We start from the raw sequence: 21,375 nt of genomic DNA, 5'->3' as shown, positions 1-21,375 counted from the left end.
TAGGATTGCTAAAAAAAAATTATCGATACAGAATGATATGAAATATGATATCGGGATAATTTTTTTGCAATATTACCCAGCCCTAATTTATACCTAGTAATATATTTCTTTAAATTATTTCAGAAATCATTTACAAAATGCAGTTTTGTTCCTGCTGAGGAAACAGAAGGTATTTTATACATCATTCAAAAACAAACAAAACTGCTTCCACTGATTTCATTACAACCAAGTGCCACAAAAAAAGAGAAAATTAACCCAGTATAAGGTGACAGAATTTTTATTGCATGTCAATTAAAAAGAGCCCCCCATGGCTTGGGGAATTAGATGAAATCAAAAGCGTCTGTGGTCTGCGATTAAACCATGTATGCTGCAATTATAGGCCATGCGAGTAGAACAATAATCCACTTTATCCATGGCTGAAAAGACCTCTGTTAGCCTCTGCCCGCTGAGCAGCTCATAAACAGAGCAGCAAATGAACTTTTGCATCTCGGCCTGGGCTTAAACAGAATTTGGTCATCCTTGGTTCTTGCGTACAGCCGCAGTACTTACAACTTCACAAATTACTGGTTTATTCACTTCCTAATGGGGCTCCCACAGTGACCGTATTTGTGTTTATCAAATCCTCATGTTACGAGAGGCACCGGCCTACACAACAACACTTCCTGCTTTGTGGAAGCTAAACACCACAGCTCTTATTCAGAGCGTACAGCAGTCCTGTTTGTTGTAACACTGTCTGGCTAGCTTTTAAAGCTCATTTGCTTACACAGAAAGGAAATGCAACATACTGTGGCAAGAGTGAAGCTCATTGAGCCTATGCTCAACGCGGCAAACAAGAAGTGCAAGAATAGTAATGCAAGTGTAAATCTGATATTGCTGTTATGAACAGAAAGCCTCTAGTGCAGGTTTATCAGTGTTACCTTTTCTGGAGGAGAACGTATGCTTCCTTTTAGATCATCCACGTGTGCTTGAGTCTGAAAACAAAACAATAAGCAAATTAGTCGAGTTGTGGTGAATGAGCAAAACAAAACGCATATTTTAACATGGAGTAAAATGTAAATACCAATATTTTGACATGCAAATGTGTTTTTTACATTGTGAGCAAACCACAGCAGAGATATTTTCATTATAAAACGCAATATATCTATTTCTGATCCACCGTACTGCACAAGAGGATAATAATAATAATCATCATAATAAAATACTACAGAGGATGATGCGGTGGCGCAGTGGGTAGCATGTTCGCCTCACAGCAAGGTTCAAGCCTTGGCTGGGTGAGTTGGTATTTTTGTGTGGAGTTTGCATGTTCTCCCCGTGTTCATGTCGGTGTACTAAACGCTGCCTAAAACGTATGCTGGATGAGTTGGTGGTTCATTCCGCTGTGGCGACCCCTGATTATTAAAGGGACTAAGCCGAAAAGAAAATGAATGAATGAATGAAAATATTACAGAATTTCAGTATACAGTACACTGGTTTTATCTAGCATCCCTTTTGAGTTCTGAATTGCACACATATTATTATTATTATTACATACATATTATTTCCAAATTACTAATTCATTAGTTATACATTATCTTGTTCCTGACCATTGTTTAAATAAAATATTTTAAATTTAATATTGTTTATTTTTATGAATTTATGTTTATTTTACTCTGCTCAGAATGACACACAAAAATGTTTTAATATACATATATAAATATATACATATATATATACATATATTTTTTAATTGTTAATTTAATTTTAATTACTCTATTGTTTTAAGAAAAAAGGGGCAAAAACAAAACAATATTTTTGCTTAATCTACAAGAATTTTTTAATATTTGAACAAGAAACGAGACATAGCTAAAGAGGAAAAATATTTTTCAAGTCAACTTCTGTACCTGAATAATGCTAGACTTCCCAGAAAAGTAAAACCTTTGAAAAGTGCTATTCAAACCATCCTGTGAAACTGTATTCATATCGCAATATTTATTGCAGAAAAATAAAATAATCTCAACATCAGATTTTTCCAATATCATGCAGTCCAAAGTTGAATCAATGCAAATGTATGAGTTCAACAAAGGCATATTCAGTCATTTAACCACCTCAGAGCTCACTGCAGGTGTGTTTACTATGGTTTAGAAGAACAGTTGCTACCTATACAGGATATCCATTTTGTAAACCTCATGATGAACAGTACAATCTGTGATGGGCAAACAGGTCACAACATCTAAGACTGCAATGTGGGCTACATATTTTCAAAAGTCAGTTTTGAATAATTCATAATAATAGAGCAATTCCAGCGTTACGGATGTGACGTTTGCAGTAAAAACACTAAATAAAAATTCACAGAGAATGATAACATTATATTGAAACATGTTAACATTTTCCAAAACAACCAACCACAAAGTTAATAAAAAAAAAAATCAATCTGTAAACATGCTTTATTTTTTAAATGAGCAAAATGAACATGCATTAGGGATGTGACCAAAAAAGTCTGCTATTTTAACAGTATACAATACTTTGTAGAAATTCTGTTAATTAAACTGCACAACCTAAAATAAATAATGCTAACTAAAAGGATAAGAGTCGGCTCTCTAAAGAACAAACATGATTGATTTTATTTTATTTAGCATTTTTGCATAAGGGAAAAAGCTTGGTTATGGATGTGACATCTCTCCGTTATTATTGTGACGAATGTGAAATAGCCACTTGTGTGAGTTTGGTAAATGAAGTATAATTGTTTGAGAACGTTGAAAGAGACATTTTTGAGTATGTTACAGTATTACAGTATACAGTACAGCACACGGTTTCGCTATTTTGGTGAAACTTTCATGACAAGGTTGAAATTTGCATGGAATTGCTCAACTTTTGATGTCCTCTTTGCGTCACTACTTTTTCCTACATATCGTAAATGCTAATGATCGCAACCATAAACAATGACATACAAATCAAAGTTTCAATAAATTTTATCATGAACAAAAAAATTTTTTTAAATCTTCACAGATCCATAGTTTCATCTTAATGGCGGGTATTAATTATCTAGAGACATCAAAGTCAAATGCAACTAATGGCAACCCAAAACACTCTTGAGTACAGAAACCATCAGAGACCCAATCTCTCTAAAGAGAGCTCATATGCACATAACAGCAATACATGCAGTTTCTATGACACCTGGCTTTCAACAACCAAGTATGTTAGTAACTGGATATTAAAATGAGATGTCATAGATAAATGATGGGCGCTCATGCAGTTTCAACAATACGAATAAGGAAAGAAAACATTTAGACACCAGGCATTCATGCAAAGAATGATCATGACAAAAGCAAAAAACTTGTCACATGAGTTATGAAACTCCTAAATTACTAATCCATTTGTCAAGAAAAATGACGATGCCTTCATGATAAAGTCATCTATATGGCAGGTCTGCTCCATCAACACGTGTGGACCTTTTTTTCCTCTGAGAGGCTTGAAATGAGCTTTCCCTCTTTATCAGCACACAGTGATACTCACAAACACCCTCCCACCAGACGGCGTTCCGGTTACACACTCCTTCTTTGATTCTTTTTGGAAGATTTGGATTGCTGATCCCAATTAATACATCAGCTTCTTCTGCCCTCATGCATCGCAACAGTGCTAATAAACCTGACGGAGAAAGAGATAAAGAACTGCCTCCCTCTGGCTCGACTCCCATCTGTCAGTGTGCATAGTGCTCATGCTCCCCTTCCCCCCTCCCTAAACCTGAGGACAGGGCATGAACAGACCCCACGGGGTCTCTGCCATCGAGTCACAGGCCCTTATATGGGCATACGGCTGCTCGACGTGTGAGCCGGATGAGTGGTCTTCCCTTGCCTTGTCCGTCTCTGCACTTTTCTCACACACACAGATAAAAAAAGACATCACTGTATGCCTGTCATCTCCACACTCTGCAAAACCAAACCAGTGCAATTTCTGTATATAGGGGAAAAACTATAAGATGTATGTTTTACAAGAATTTTTGTCCAAACCATCTACAATAGTAATGCTAAAATTTTATAAAGAGTTTCTATTTTTTATACGTCGCAGCCAAACAACTTTATAAATTACTATGACGATAACCTCAGGTACTGATAATGTGCGTAATTTGATGTTAGGTGCTACTAATGCAAGTTTTAATAACATTTTAAGTCACACTTATTGCCATTCTGAATGAGGAATAGGGATGCAACGACTATAGATTTTGGTTGTTAGATTATTATCTGAAGAACAATCATGGTTAATTGATTTCAACACCACTAGTTTAGAAAAATCACATAAAAACGTCTTCCATTTTAAAGTGTTATTTGTTGCTGACCAGTAACTAAATAATACAGCACAAAATAATATTAAAAACGAACAATAGTCAATTTCTTTTTGGACCTAAAAAATAAGTGAAAACAGTTTTTAGCATTTAAACATAAGTAATAATTTTACAGTGAGAATAAATGAGAGAACAATGAATAAATAAATAAATAAATGCATTTGTTTAATGTAAATATCTAAGCTACACATTAGCTAAGTACTTCCCTTTTAAACAGTAACAAATGTAGTCAAAGGCTGCTGAACCTGTGTTTGAAAGGCACTTTTAATCAACTACATTACAAAATTGTTTGTTATTTTCCTTTTGTATTTTTTTTCTGTTTGGAGTAGAAATGTGCATATTCCATACAAATTACAGTATGAGGCTGATCGGTCCAATTCTTGTCACGTGACTCGCGGTACGCTCGCGGTCTTCATTCAACTGGGAGCACCTGGAAAGCGCGAGTACATTGTGCATCAATCCCTATACGTGCGTGCAAGCTGCGCGCCTCCACTGGAAATAACAAACTTGCGCCCACAAAAGACACAGTATGTGAACGGTCCTTAGTTAATAGCCTCAGCCATAGTTAATCCAGTGTGCGTGGGTATTAGTTTTGGTGTAAAAGCTTGGAACTTTAAACTAGCACATAGTTGGCATAACTTTGTTTAGTTGCAGCAGTTTTATTCCGTGCAGAAACATGGTGTTGAGAAGCCTTTTACGATTAATTAATAACGAATTAAAGTGTCGTTAATAGTAAAATCGGTTAATAATTGCATCCCTTATGTGAAATCAGATGATAATGAAAGTTGGGACTGTAACAGTGCGAACCAACAAACATGAGTCACTCAGCATCTATTTTTAATAATTTTAAAGAGGTTTAATATGCATTAATTAAACAGATTTTAAACCGTATCATTTTATTGATTCTGAATGCATAATTTACATTTCACTTTCATGTAACGTCTGGTGCGAACAGTCAACTTGTTTGTCACTGTAATCTTGTCATGTCGCATATGAGCAAATAGTCACGATATCTATTTTTTGTTGTGTAATATTTTGCACCAAAATATATTGTGATAAATGATATTATTGTCATTTTAAGATCATTTTATGCCACTTACTATATAATGCCAGAATGACAATATACTTTCATTACAATGCAAGTACACGCTTCCAATAAACACGTATTTTATTTATATGGATATTTAAATTTATTTATAGTAATTTTAACAATTTAATAATGAGGCATTAGAATCAGAATGTGAAAACGCATATCCTAAATAAATAATAATAAATATTAGTAAAAAAAAAAGTGCAAGGCAAAAAGTAACAGAGGCTGCGGAATCTGCTATCAGATCTATTATTAGAACACCCATTTATAATTATCAAATTTATAGGAACAGCTGTAACATTGCAATTGCAAGATTGACACTGTAAAGTGTGCAGTATTTTGGTCAGATCATTTTTAGTCTTTGATGATCTGGGTTAAAGTAGTATGGGGATATCATCTCTGGTATTTCCCTCCCACCAGGTCCAGGTACTGGAATCAGGAAAAGAGAATTCCCAGAGAATAAACATGTTTTTCTGAACCCGCAGTGGAATTTTCCAGTGACCCCAATAACACAAGCTGTACTATGCTGAAAAGCAGTTATCGTTTGAGATTAAACTAAAAGGATGAAGCAGCCTCCCAGATTATCTGCTTTCAAACTGAATATTTCCGCTCGGTTTATGAAATATGAGAATCTCCGCGACAAGAAGCAATTCCAAGATTGCGGAAATTGAAGTAACGAACATTCAATGAAAGTAAGCTGAGCTGACACACGGACATGAATGCGTCTGCCAGGATGACAATAATCTCCATGACAACTCAAGTGCTATTATTGCGCAGTGAAGCACATTTGAGTAACATCTTTCCTCTAAGGCAAGGACAGTATGGATGATGAACACAACTTGACCTAGAATCAAGTTGGGAGCGAAGTCTACAGTGAAGTCACGTCATTCTTGGCTGAATCTAGCATGTGTGATCACAAATCTAGATCACATTTTTGAACAATTATATCATAAATTACATCACATACTTGGCAGAAGTTTTTCTAAAGTAAAAGGTTACCCAGGTTACTCAGAAAAAGAGACTCCTTAAAGACCCTTTGCAATCAAAAGTACAATTTTGTGGCATGTCAAAATAACTCTATTGTCTTCCATGTACTACTATGGCAAGGCAAGGGAAGTTTATTTATATAGCACATTTCATACAAAGTGGCAATTCAAAGTGCTTTACATAAACAGGAATAAAATATATATATATATATATATATATATATATATATATATATATATATATCTACAAATAGAAAAAAAACAGATTAAAATGTGTTAAAACAGGTAATAAAGAATGTAAAAGACAAGAAAAACATAATAGTGCAATCTGTTGGATGTAGCACAGTGCTCATTCAGTAAAGGCACAGCTAAATCAGATTTTGTTAATCTTGATTTGAATGTGGCCAATGTTGGAGCATATCTGATCATTTCTGGTAGTTACTTGGTGGGGGGGAGAGTAATAACTGAAGGCCAATTCACCCTGCTTTGGCTGAACTCTTGGAATTTCTAGTTTATATGATCCTAATGATCTGAGTGATCTACTATGATGTTTTTCAGCCAATATTTCCTAATGGCAACTCAGTTAAGAGCACACAGTAATGTCAAATAGCGAACCATGATCATCCCAGTGTTGTTATGGCTAACTATCCATGAAAAAAAAAAATAATTACACAAGATCCAGAAAAATAAGCACATATTTTAAAAATAGTTGTAAAAAAATCTATTTCAGTTCAATGAGTTTAAGCTAATTTTTGTCTCTGACTCCAAATGACTCAAAATCAAGCAGTCTGGGAAAGAGCTATGCCCATTTTTAAAAGCATTAGATTCTGACCAGCTGCTAACCTCCAGGACAAAACTGTTTGCCTGCGAGAGGCAGATGGGCTCATCAAACGACCCAGGCCAAATGACCCGACAGCATGAAATATTCAAGCAAACAACTCCCAGTTCCCATTCTCACTTGGCTGGCACACAGAGCAGTAAACAGGAGTGTGATTAGTTGAATAATATCACAGCAATCATATCAGTGCAAGAACATAACATTACATCTGTTGACAAACTGTGGCTGCAGACTTAAAACGGATTACACCACTTGATCACTCTTTACTTACATTAAGCAGCACAGCCAGATGCAACTGTGGTGAAACAGATGGTGATCTGTTCCAAAAAAAACAATGTGCACATCATGAAACTGTAGCACCTCTAGGCAATAACTGGCCTTTTAGATGATGACATCATCAGGGCTCTAAAAGAGCGGGGTGTAATCATGAGGCAAGATTCATTTACAGCTGCACTTTTTTTTTTTTCAAATCCTTGATTTAGGAAAGATGGAAATACATAAATGTATATACGGTTTAGATTTGTAATCATGTACAACTATGTTAAATTAGGAATCTATTCTAGACATCAGTTTTGTCCATCATTAGAGAAAGGGTAAAGTGTTTTAACCCAGACATAAAGGCAACACATCAGCCATTCAAAAAGCTCTTAAGAGCCACTCTCCGCAGTTCATCCAGGGGTTAAGATGCATGACGAGTCAATGAGGTGTAAAACTTCAAAACCACTACAGAACACAAGTGTGGACGCTGGACGGACAAGAAAAGAAAGAAATGCAGGGAAATACAACAGCACAGCAATTGCAAATTTGAACAGATCTGATTCTCATTGTAATGTGTTTTTTCTACTTCTAAACTGGTGGCATGCCAAAGATAACATTTAGAATTAAAGCTGCAAGCAGCGATGATAGGGACCTCGCACCCGGGCTCACCGCCGCCCGGTGACCTTACGATGACAGAGAACAGCGAACAATAATAATTTAAGCCAATATATTAAAAAAATCTAAAAAAATCACAGATTTATGCCAAACTTCCTCCTGTCAGCAGGTGGCGCTATAACTGTTACTTAAGATTGGCATGTAGATAACTTCCGGAGAGGAATCTTATCAACCATGTGAAGTTTCAGGCACATGGGACATTGTGTGGCTGAGTTATAAGCCAAACTACCTTCTGCCAGCAGGTGGCGTTATGACTGACTCAATATTGTTATGGGGATGTGTTTAGGAGAGGACTTTCATCAACCATGTGACATTTTAGGCAGATCTGACATTGTGTGGCCGAGTTACAAGCCAAACTACCTTCTGCCAGCAGGTGGCGCTATGACTGACTCAATATTGTTATGTGGATGTGTTCAGGAGAGGACTTTTATCAATCAAGTGAAGTTTCAGGCAGATCGGACATTGTGTGGTTGAGTTATAAGAAATTCCTGTTCCATGGCGAAGCGTTGAGGTTTGTCATGCCACCACAGACACGCCCCTCTGCAAAAACTCTAGATCTTCACAATATATCATCGCTAGAGCTTTCAGATGACACCACTCTATTTTGGTGCTGATACGGGAGAGTTTGTGGGAGGAGTTCGTTACAGTGTCAAACATGACATTTCCTGTGGCCAGCAGGTGGCGCTATAACTGTAACTGGATATCGGCACGTAAACCTGTTCAGGTCGGGACTGTTATTAAATGTGTGAATTTTGAGGCAGATCGAATAATGCATCCCTGAGTTATAAAGACTTCCTGTTTTGTGGCGAATCATCAAAGTTTGCGAGGCTGCCACGGACACGCCCATCGATGAAAACTCTAAAGCTTCGCAATTTAACATTACCAAGGCTTTAAGATGACAAAACCCAATTTTGGTGTTTATCGGATAAAATCCCTAGGAGGAGTTCATTAAAATACAACGCCTGGAAATGGCAAAAACGCCACTTTTTCGCCACAGGAAGTTAAAAATATCCGAATTCCTGTTGGGTTTGAGATATTGCTCCAAGAGACTTTTTCGTATGTTTTGCCATGTTTGAGGTGTGTGCCAATTTTTGTGCATGTGCGTGATTCGTAGATCGGGGGCTTGTCCGTTTAATTTTTCTAGGTGGCGCTGTCGAGTCATTTTGCCACGCCCACTTCAATATTGTTATGTGGATGTGTTCAAGAGATGACGTTTATCAACCAAGTGAAGTTTCAGGCAGATCGGACATTGTGTGGTTGTGTTATAAGGACTTCCTGTTCCATGGCGAAGCGTTGAGGTTTGTCATACCGCCACGGACACGCCCCTCTGCGAAAACTCTAGATCTTCACAATATAACATCGCTAGAGCTTTCAGATAACACCACTCAATTTTGGTGTTGATACGATAAAATTTGTGGGAGGAGTTTATAACTCCGTAAATCATGTCATTTCCTGTGGCCAGCAGGTGGCGCTGTAACTGTATCTGGATAGTGGCATGTAAACGTGTTCAGGTCAGGACGCTTATCAAGCGTGTGAATTTTGAGGCAGTTCTGATAATGCATGCCTGAGTTATAACGACTTCCTCTTTTGTGGCGAATCGTCAAAGTTTGCGAGGCCGCCACGGACACGCCCATCGATAAAAACTCTAAAGCTTCGCAATTTAACATCGCCAAGGCCTTTAGATGACAAAACCCAATTTTGGTGTCGATCGGATAAAATCCCTAGGAGGAGTTCGTTAAAATACAACGCCTGGAAATGGCAAAAACGCCACTTTTTCGCCGCAGGAAGTTAAAAATATCTGACTTCCTGTTGGGTTTGAGATATGGCTCCAAGAGACTTTTTCGTATGTTTTGGCGTGTTTGAGGTGTGTGCCAATTTTCGTGCATGTGCGTGATTCGTGGATCGGGGGCTCGTCCGTTTAATTTTTCTAGGTGGCGCTGTCGAGTCATTTTGCTACGCCCACTTCCGAAGCCCATAATAAACGTAAATTTTCGCCACTTCTGAGGCGTGTGCAAAGTTTCGTGAGTTTTCGGGCATGTTTAGCCCCTCAAAACCGCGATTCATTCCGCGGAAGAAGAAGAAGAAGAAGAATAATAATTAAAGCTGCAAGCAGCGATGAAAGGGACCTCGCACCCGGGCTCACCGCCGCCCTTTGGCCTCAGGATGACAGAGAACAGCGAACAATAATAATTTAAGCCGATATATATAAAGAACCTGAGAAAATTACACATTTATGCGAAACTTCCTCCTGTCAGCAGGTGGCGCTATAACTGTGACTCAAGATTGGTATGTAGATGCCTTCAATAGAGGAATCTTATCAACCATGTGAAGTTTCAGGCACATGGGACATTGTGTGGCTGAGTTATTAGACAAACTACCTTCTGCCAGCAGGTGGCGTTATGACTGACTCAATATTGTTATGTGGATGTGTTCAGGAGCAGACTTTTATCAATCATGTGAAGTTTCAGGCAGATCAGAGATTGTGTGGAGATTGTGTTATAAGACAAACTACATTCTGCCAGCAGGTGGCGCTATGAAAGACTCAATATTATTATGTAGATGTGCTCAGGAGAGGACTTTCATCAACCATGTGACATTTTAGGCAGATCTGACATTGTGTGGCCGAGTTACAAGCTAAACTTTCTTCTGCCAGCAGGTGGCGCTGTGACTATGACTCAATATTATTATGTAGATGTGCTCAGGAGAAGACTTTCATCAACCATGTGAAGTTTCAGGCAGATCGGACATTGTGTGGCCGAGTTACAAGCCAAACTACCTTCTGCCAGCAGGTGGCGCTATGACTGACTCAATATTGTTATGTGGATGTGTTCAGGAGAGGACTTTTATCAATCATGTGAAGTTTCAGGCAGATCAGACATTGTGTGGTTGAGCTATAAGGACTTCCTGTTCCATGGCGAAGCGTTGAGGTTTGTCATGCCGCCACGGACACGCCCCTGTAAAAAAACTCTAGATCTTCACAATATATCATCACTTGAGCTTTCAGATAACAACCAACCAAATTTGGTGCTGATATGAAAAAATTTGTGGGAGGAGTTTATTACTCTGTAAATCATGACATTTCCTGTGGCCAGCAGGTGGCGCTATAACTGTATCTGGATATCGGCATGTAAACGTGTTCTGGTCTGGACTCTTATTAAACATGTGAATTTTGAGGCTGATCGGATAATGCATGCCTGAGTTATAATGACTTCCGCTTTTGTGGCGAATCATCAAAGTTTGCAAGGCCCCCACGGACACGCCCATCGACAAAAACTATAAAGCTTCGCAATTTAACATCGCCAAGGCCTTTAGATGACAAAACCCAATTTTGGTGTCGATAGCATAAAATCCCTAGGAGGAGTTCGTTAAGATACAACGCCTGGAAATGGCAAAAATGCCACTTACTTGCAGCAGGAAGTTAAAATTATCCGACTTCCTGTTGGGTTTGAGATATGGCTCCAAGAGACTTTTTCGTATGTTTTGGCGTGTTTGAGGTGTGTGCCAATTTTCGCGCATGTGCGTGATTCGTAGATCGGGGGCTCGTCCGTTTAATTTTTATAGGTGGCGCTGTCGAGTCAATTTGCCACGCCCACTTCATTATTGTTATGTGGATGTGTTCAGGGGAGGACTTTTATTAACCATATGAAGTTTCTGGCTGATCGGACTTTGTGTGGTTGAGTTATGAGGACTTCCTGTTCCATGGCGAAGCGTTGAGGTTTGTCATGCCGCTACGGACACGCCCCTCTGCAAAAACTCTAGATCTTCACAATATAACATCGCTAGAGCTTTCAGATAACACCACTCAATTTTGGTGCTGATACGATAAAATTTGTGGGAGGAGTTTATAACTCCGTAAATCATGTCATTTCCTGTGGCCAGCAGGTGGCGCTGTAACTGTATCTGGATAGTGGCATGTAAACGTGTTCAGGTCAGGACGCTTATCAAGCGTGTGAATTTTGAGGCAGATCTGATAATGCATGCCTGAGTTATAACTACTTCCTCTTTTGTGGCGAATCGTCAAAGTTTGCGAGGCCGCCACGGACACGCCCATCGACGAAAACTCTAAAGCTTCGCAATTTAACATCGCCAAGGCCTTTAGATGACAAAACCCAATTTTGGTGTCGATCGGATAAAATCCCTAGGAGGAGTTCGTTAAAATACAACGCCTGGAAATGGCAAAAATGCCACTTTTTCGCCGCAGGAAGTTAAAAATATTTGACTTCCTGTTGGGTTTGAGATATGGCTCCAAGAGACTTTTTCGTATGTTTTGGCATGTTTGAGGTGTGTGCCAATTTTCGTGCATGTGCGTGATTCGTGGATCGGGGGCTCATCCGTTTAATTTTTCTAGGTGGCGCTGTCGAGTCATTTTGCCACGCCTACTTCCGAAGCCCATAACAAACGTAAATTTTCGCCACTTCTGAGGCGTGTGCAAAGTTGCGTGAGTTTTCGGGCATGTTTAGCCCCTCAAAACTGCGATTCATTCCGCGGAAGAAGAAGAAGAAGAAGAATAATAATTAAAGCTGCAAGCAGCGATGATAGGGACCTCGCACCCGGGCTCACCGCCGCCCGGTGTTCTCAGGATGACAGAGAACAGCGAACAATATTAATTTAAGCCAATATATATTTAAAAAACCTGAGAAAATCACAGATTTATGCCAAACTTCCTCCTGTCAGCAGGTTGCGCTTGGACTGTGTGTCAATATTGGCATGTAGATGTCTTTAGGAGATAAATTTTATCAACCATGTAATTTTTCAGGCAGATCGAACATTGCTTGCCTGAGTTATAAGTAACTTCCTATTGTCAGCAGGTGGCGCTATGACTGTGACTTGATATTGGCTTGTAGATGTCTTCAGGAGAGGATTTTATTCAACCATGTGAATTTTCAGGCAGGTCAAACATTGTGTGGCTGAGTTATCAGCCAAACTTCTGGTTGCCAGCAGGTGGCGCTATGACTGACTCAATATTGTGATGTGGATGTGTTCAGAAGAGGACTTTTATCAACCATGTGAAGTTTCAGGCAGATCGGACATTGTGTGGTTGAGTTATAAGGACTTCCTGGTCAATGGCGAAGCGTTGAGGTTTGTCATGCCACCACTGACACACCCCTCTGCGAAAACTCTAAAGCTTCGCAATTTAACATCGCCAAGGCCTTTAGATGACAAAACCAAATTTTGGTGTTGATCGGATAAAATCCCTAGGAGGAGTTCGTTAAAATACAACGTCTGGAAATGGCAAAAACGCCACTTTTTTTCAGCAGGAAGTTAAAAATATCCGACTTCCTGTTGAGTTTGAGATATGGCACCAAGAGACTTTTTCGTATGTTTTGGCATGTTTGAGGTGTGTGCCAATTTTCGTGCATGTGCGTGATTCGTATATCAGGGGCTCATCCAATTAATTTTTTTAGGTGGCGCTGTCGAGTTGATTTGCCACGCCCACTTCAATATTGTTATGTGGATGTGTTCAGGAGAAGACTTTTACCAACCATGTGAAGTTTCAGGCTGATCAGACATTGTGGGGTTGAGTTATGAAGCCTTCCAGGTCAATGGCGAAGCATTGAGGTTTGTCATGCCGCCATGGACACGCCCCTCTCCGAAAACTCTAGATCTTCACAATATATCATCACTAGAGCTTTTAGATAACACTACCCAATTTTGGTGCTGATACGATAAAATTTGTGGGAGGAGTTTGTTACTTTGTAAAACATGTCATTTCCTGTGGCCAGCAGGTGGCGCTGTAACTGTATCTGGATATTGGCATGTAAACGTGTTCAGGTCAGGACTGTTATTAAACGTGTGAATTTTGAGGCAGATCGGATAATGCATGTCTGAGTTATAACGACTTCCTGTTTTGTGGCGAATCGTCAAACTTTGCGAGGCCGCCACCGACACGCCCATCGACGAAAACTCTAAAGCTTCGCAATTTAACATCGCCAAGGCTTTAAGATGACAAAACCCAATTTTGGTGTCGATCGGATAAAATCCCTAGGAGGAGTTCGTTAAAATACAACGCCTGGAAATGGAAAAAACGCCACTTTTTCGCCGCGGGAAGTAAAAAATATCCGACTTCCTGTTGGGTTTGAGATATGGCTCCAAGAGACTTTTTCGTATGTTTTGGTGTGTTTGAGGTGTGTGCCAATTTTCGTGCATGTGCGTGATTCGTAGATCGGGGGCTCGTCCGTTTAATTTTTCTAGGTGGCGCTGTCGAGTCATTTTGCCACGCCCACTTCCGAGACCCATAATAAACGTAAATTTTCGCCACTTCTGAGGCGTGTGCAAAGTTCCGTGAGTTTTCGGGCATGTTTAGCCCCTCAAAATCGCGATTCATTCCGGAAAAGAATAATAATAATAATAATAATAATAATAAACGGAGCAATTCCAATAGGGCCTTGCACCGTTCGGTGCTCGGTCCCTAATAAACGGAGCAATTCCAATAGGGCCTACGCACCGTTTCGGTGCTCGGTCCCTAATAAACGGAGCAATTCCAATAGGGCCTACGCACCGTTTCGGTGCTCGGTCCCTAATTAAGAAGCAGGAGACTGCTTAACTGCAAGCATAGCAAAAATAGCCTGGATGGCTAATCTTACAAGAAAGTGATTTTAGTGATGGCTCAGTAGAGTGGGATTTGAAGTTTGACTATGGGGGTTCCTGTAATCATGTTTGCTTTAAAAAGCTAAGTAAATTCACAAGTAGCTCACAGCAAACAATTGTAAACTGTAGCAAATCCTGCCTCTCACTAACAGTCCACACTAAAGGTGTCAAAATTAATTGTTTCTTAGGTGCACCGCAATGCAGACGTGGACAATCTGGTATTGGTTCAGTAATAGATCATAACCGGTTAAAAAAAAATTTAATAATCTTATAAAACATACAATTCCAAACCATATAAATGAATCTGAAATTAATTGTTTTACATGACTTTCAGACATTGCACATGCAGCACACATGATGTATTTGAGTGTCTCTCAAAAAATGACGTCTCATCTCACAATAATTACATTACATGGAAGGGGGGGGTTGCAAAAAAAAAAATGGAAAAAAAATTTCACGAAAAACTAGGGGGTTTTAAAAACACAGAAACTCTGCAAAATTCACTGTGTGTGTTTGCTAGACAGTCTTTTTACTGAAACTGAAGTACAGCAGAAGCCCTGTTTCACTGTTATGGAAAAAATGAAAGTAAACTCTATTTCTCTCTCTCTCTCACTGTGGATCTTTGACCTGTTGACATGAGGTAACGTTTCCTCTCCTCTTGGCCGTTACAGTGTTACTTCCATTAGAGTGCGTGTCTGCAGAGCGCGTTTTCTCCTATCATGGATCAGCTGTGATCGCCACTGCCTTTTATCAGTGTCACTCATTGGTGAACAGCAGCAGAGCGTTATAGCCAATCGCAGCCTTTTCTGTTGAGCATGTGACCAATAATAGGGGTGTAAGAATTTGCTTGACAAGGCTTAGAAAGTGAGCGGGATCTTTACATTTGTTTATTTGCTATAAATGCTCATGCTGTTATGCGCATGTACTTGAGTTTTTTAAAGGTATAGTTCATATATCTGACTGTTTGTATAAAAGCACAACATTTTATTAAAAATAATATATAAAATCTAAATATTTTTATACATTAACACAAGAATTGTTGTGCTGTGAAGTAAAATATATAATTGTGATATATTTATGTTACACTGCTCATCCCTAATTAAAGGACGCAGCCCAAAAAAATTGCTATTAATTACGCATTCACAAGCATTGAGCACTGATCTGTGTGTATATGCCCACGTACAGGCACTGAGGAAAAGAAAACAAAAAAGTCACTATTTTTGCTTTATGTGCACACAAAGGTTTTCTAGTAGCTTAATAATATTACAACTGAATCAGTAAAAACACATAGTTTGTCTTGACCATGTTTCTACCTTTTTGGACTGTGAATCAATCAGAGTCATTGCTATCTATGGAGGATCAGGGAGCTCTCAAATTTAACCTAAAATATCTTAAATTTGTGTTCTGAAGATGAAAAAAGGTCTCAGGGGTTTGGAACAACATGAGGGCGAGCAATTAATAACAGAATTTTAATTTTTGGATGAACTAACCCTTTAGTCACGATAAAAGCCAATTCATTTGACAAACAGAAATATTGATGCATGGTTCAGTGATTTGGTGTTACAGTACATGCACACAAATCAGCATTTCTTATAAAGACCAATCAAATAAGCTGTTTTTGTTATGTTGAGGTGACATTTATTAGTAGAAAAAGCTCAATTCAAATTTTAAAAGTTAATATAGTTTGTACATTAAGATATAAAACAGATTTGGAGTCCAAATTTTGCACTACTGTATATAATGTCTCAGCTTCTCTCTCTCTTTCACACACAGAAATGCAATGCTAGAGAATATTAGATATTTCTCTGCTGTAACATCTATGAAATGTAGCAAAGTGACCTTACTTGATGATGTGTGGGTGTTCACAAGATTTAGTAGCTCAGTGTGGTTTGTCAGAAACACCGGAGCAGTGCAGAAAACACAGTGAAAGGACACCACACAATAAGCCTGAAAGTCTAGCCTAACCAATAACAGTGTAGTAAAAACAACCATTTCCTGTCTCCACAACAAGTCCATTTGCTGCAAGCCGATCATCACTGGTGGTTGTTTTGCATTCTGCTGTTGCTAATATTATAGCACTTACTGACCTCATGAGAGGGCATCTAAACATCGCTTAATAAAAAAATATCAGATCCTGTAAAGTTTACCAATTATCCCAAATCATATGCTCCCTGATGCATCCATATAATTCTGGAAAGTACAGTTCTGCCCCTAAGAGCAAACTGCACTCCCAGATGGTGTTCAGCATGCTTAACTGAACTGAAACCGTCAAAGTATCGCACTTATTTGCACCACACAGACAGAACAGAGCCTTTTGAGCTTCGATTTAAACCATGCTGTGCATGAAGATTACAAGTATATAAAACATATTATTTCATACCATATTAATCTGATTAAAGGAATGGTTTACTCAAACATTACCTTCAGGATTATCATATCTGTCAACATTGAGATGTGAAAATAAGTCTACCCAATTTAGAGCTGCAACTAATGATTATTTTAATAATCGATTAATCTGTCGATTACTTCTTCGATTAATCACTGAATCGCATAAATAGGCATTAATTTGTAACCCTTTATTCAAAAGAGCTGTTAATAATAATAATAATAATACAAAATAATAATAATAATAATACAAAAAGCTAACTAAGAAGTTTTGTCCTGTTTTCAATCTAAATATCTAAAAAAACATCTTAAAGATACTTAATAGACACAAAGTAGCATAAGAAATTATGTATTTTTTCTGAAAAAAAACATCTCAAAATTAAGTGATTGTTTGCTTAAAACAAGCAAATTTATTTGCCAATGAGGTAAGAAAAATAATCTTAATGAGAGATAAGTTTTAAGCATCACTTAATTTTCTCAAGCCATTTTTCTTGTCTTGATTTAAGATTTTATAGATATTTTGACTAAGTGTATATATACACCACTTTCGTGGTGACGTGTCAAGTTTGCCACGTGACACACCGCAGCGCTCTATGACAGATGTGTCCCTTTTATTATGCTTTTCCATTTTATTTCAACATATTCACATGCCTGCTCATCATGTCATCTGCTACCTGATATTCCAATTTACAAAGACAAATGGTCAAATGGAATAAAAGTAGGATTCTGTAGTGATTCACCGAACTCTGCATCAGTGCAAAAGAGCGACGTGTTCACTCCGCTCCGCGTTGAACTGAAATTTTTTTTTAATAATCAAACGTCCACGTCACGCAACACAACAAACCGATTATGAAATTCGTTGCTAACGTTTTTAGTAAACGATTTTTATCGATTTAATCCATTCGTTGTTGCAGCCCTAACACAATTTACCTGTACCGCATGTCTTTGGACTTGTGGTGGGAAAAAAAGCACCCAGAGGAAACCAACAGAAACGACAACTGACCCAAAGCTCGAACCAGCGACCTTTTTGCTGTGAGGTGCAAGTGCTTTCCATTGCACCACAGTGCAGCCCCAGAATCAGAAACATGTTTTATTATTATTATTGTTATTATTATTATTTTTCAAAATAGTATACATTAGAAAAAGCTGAAAACAAATTAGCAAACAGTTTAGCCTATTTAAATAAATAGATATTATAAAGAAATATAATCAAGTTGTCAAATCTCATTAACCTTTTCTTCACTGTATAATTAAAACATTCTGATTAAAGAAAATTAATCTCCTTTAGAATTTTCATTTGATTACATTAAATAACAGAGGTGTCACTTTAAAAATACACACTTCTTTAATGAAAGCATTCGATTACTTTCCTAACTTTTTATGCTCGTTTAAGAGTAAATTAGTTGTGTTTAAAAGAAAACCCACCAAGAACGACATGTTTAGATGTTGTAATTATTATTATTATATGTATATGTCTGTTTAAACACGCACCCAAACCCCAGACTTTGCTCCTCTTTAAATCGCATGTACAGAATTCGTTTGAGAAACAGCGTCTATTTATCACTATGGAGCACGTCAGCATGAACTGACTGTTTTGAGGATTGCATAAGAGAGCCAATGGCGCCTGTAATGGAAATGAAGGTAATCCCACCGTTTTGATATTCATTTCAAAGTGTTTTCATGCCTAAATAAAACGAAAGCACAGAACAAATTCACATTTAAGAACAAGGGGCGTCTCCTTGAAACTACAAGAGAAATACAGGAAAATACCTTTACAAGATGATAGCGGGATAGAATTGTTAAATAAGAAAGAATCCAGAGAAAAACGGGAGGGTTGACAGGTATGATGATTATGGATCTTTATCTTTATGGGTTTCCTTTTTCCTGTTGAACACAAAAGATGAGATTTTAAAAAGATATGAGAAACCTGTAACCACCGACTTCCATAGTTGGAAAAAAAAATACTATGAACGTCAGTGTTTAACGTTTTCTAACATTTTTCAAAATGACTTATTTTGTGTTCAACAGAAAAGGTTAGGGATGTGAAGGGTGAGTAAAATGATGAAAGTCTTCTGTTTTGCTATCGATTAAATTGTGCAAGTGAAATGTAATTTTTTATCTTACCTTAACATTTTGATATGTAAATATTTTCATAAACACAACATGAGCCACCTGTAAGAATGAAAGTGACCTAGATGACTGATATTCAAAACTAAGCAAGTGCTTTGTTTACGATTAGTATATCTGCTGTCCCACTTTCAGTTTCCTTTTTTGACTGAGGAACATAGAAACAGCAGCTGATAAAGATACCTGGATTTTTTTAATTCAAATGATTAGAGGGTGGGGGGAATACAACGGATTACATGGAAACTATTTTAGTAGTCAGTCACTGTCATAAATGCTATGTCTTTAACTTTGCCAGACATGCCTATTTTATATAATTATACTAAAACCACAGAGTTTGTTACAACACCTACACATCATAGACTCCAAAATTAAAGCACATTCAATTCTCAGATAAAATGCTTTTTAATGAACATACAGAACTTCTGTACAGCTTGCAAACTGCAGAGGTCTGGTCTAAAGCATAATCAAATATTTAGTGGCAGTCTGGTGCAGAAAGGTCAGTGAGCCATGCGCAAGTGCATTTTTGTTTACTTTAAGACGCTCTCAGAAAGCCAGACGGAGCTTAAACCTGCTTCTTAAACTGACACCTGACACACACACACACACAATATTAGATGTAATACAGTCTGCAGGACAAAAAGGCCTGACATGAAAAAAAGGCTTCAACCAAGAGACTTGAAAAGAGCATAAAAGGGCTACTCCACCCTATAAAACATAACAGAGACACCACAGGGCGAGACCTCATGGTTTCATCCATTTTTAAAGACCTCTCTGTTTTGACTGTGGAGGAGAGCAAGCCTAAAATTGGGCTAAGAGAACTGTGCCTCCCTCAGGCTGCAGCAAATGTGACTGAGGCTTAAAGGAGGCTGGTTGACTTTTTTTGCCCCTACATGGGCAATGGTGGGCGGGCAGTTTGGCAAGAGGCAGGGCGACATAAACACTGCCACAACAGTTGTCTTGCTTCCTCTGCCGTAACACTGTGCTCATAGGGTCATGAAGGGTGGAGCAACACTTCCAAAACAACGCATCCCATTCAAACACCACATATGAACCTCTAGTCCTAAAAGTATGAATGTTTATAGTGTCTAAAGAAATTCAGATCATTCAGATAATGGTTTCTATTCACTTAACCAGGCAAAACTTCAGCTAGCCAATCTTCTTGGCATTTTGGTATATCGAACCGAGGAAAAAGCGCGAAAAACACAAAACAGCCTCAGTGTGTAAAGTGATGGGGGATTGGTATTCAGCGGCAGCCTCAGCAGTCAGTCATAAAGTGTGTAGAACTTGGAGGCGTACAATTCTTCATACAGTCTGCTTCTGGTCTGAACAGCACTTCTGTTCTTTGAACACAACATCTCAAAAGCTCTGAGATACAAAGAGCTATGTCTCAAAAGTCTATGGGAAAGAGCTTATTTTAGGCCTTTGTTGCGTTATCTAACAAGGGCCGCACAGTTGCATTTCCACTGACGGGCCAGTGCAAGACAGGGCTTTTATCGGGCCTGGCCGTGCCATTAGCTCGGGAGCATGAGCAGTGAGGCTGAAATCATGTTGCGTTTCCACTGTCAGGCAAGTAGCTCCGCCAGAAAGTCCACCGAATCAAACGTCACACAACCTGCCCAGTTCAGTGGAAATCAGGCAGGCAGATAAAGCACACCATCGCATCATCACAAAACGATTAATAAGCAGACAACCAAAACAAACAAATGACACATAACTGTACAGCATTACGTTTTATGTCTATACGCAGAGATCTATGTATTGTCATTCATTATATTTGATTACTTGCCAACAGACTGTTGGCATCGTGCAGAGTCGCCACTAACAGAGGAGGGTTGACTGCTTGAGGGGGCTAATAATATCGAGCTATTAAGATAGGTTTCAAAATATTTAAATCTAAAAGGATCAGGACACCCTGGAGAACTTTTTTTTTTATATTAACAGATGTGTGTGTGTTGAGCATCAGTTAAGACAATGTTAGCACCTGTCAGCTTTAATTGTGGGGAAAACTGGATAATTTTGAGCTTTTGTCAGCTAATTTCAGCTTCCGGGTTTAAAATGATTTTTGGGGCGGGATCAAAATCGGCGACGTAGCGCAGTACTGCAAGTGCAA

At 38.4% G+C, this 21,375-nt stretch overlaps 1 protein-coding gene across 18 annotated transcripts in view; it reads right to left on the bottom strand.

Moving 5' to 3' along the window:
• fam49a (family with sequence similarity 49 member A) overlaps window positions 1-21,375 on the bottom strand; it is a 113,374-nt gene that overhangs the window by 13,703 nt on the left and 78,296 nt on the right. For 8 of the 18 annotated variants that reach the window (XM_088651566.1, XM_088651565.1, XM_087296445.1 and 5 more), the window contains 1 exon segment: window positions 918-971. The gene's annotated coding sequence lies outside the window, so the exon portion shown is untranslated. 18 annotated transcript variants of the gene reach the window in all.

The sequence above is a fragment of the Danio rerio genome, chromosome 20 (genome assembly GCF_052040795.2).
Source record: "Danio rerio strain M-AB ecotype USA chromosome 20, GRCz13ab, whole genome shotgun sequence".
Taxonomy (NCBI): domain Eukaryota; kingdom Metazoa; phylum Chordata; class Actinopteri; order Cypriniformes; family Danionidae; genus Danio; species Danio rerio.
Note: the sequence above shows the minus strand (reverse complement) of the source record. Positions and strands in the feature narration are given on the sequence as shown.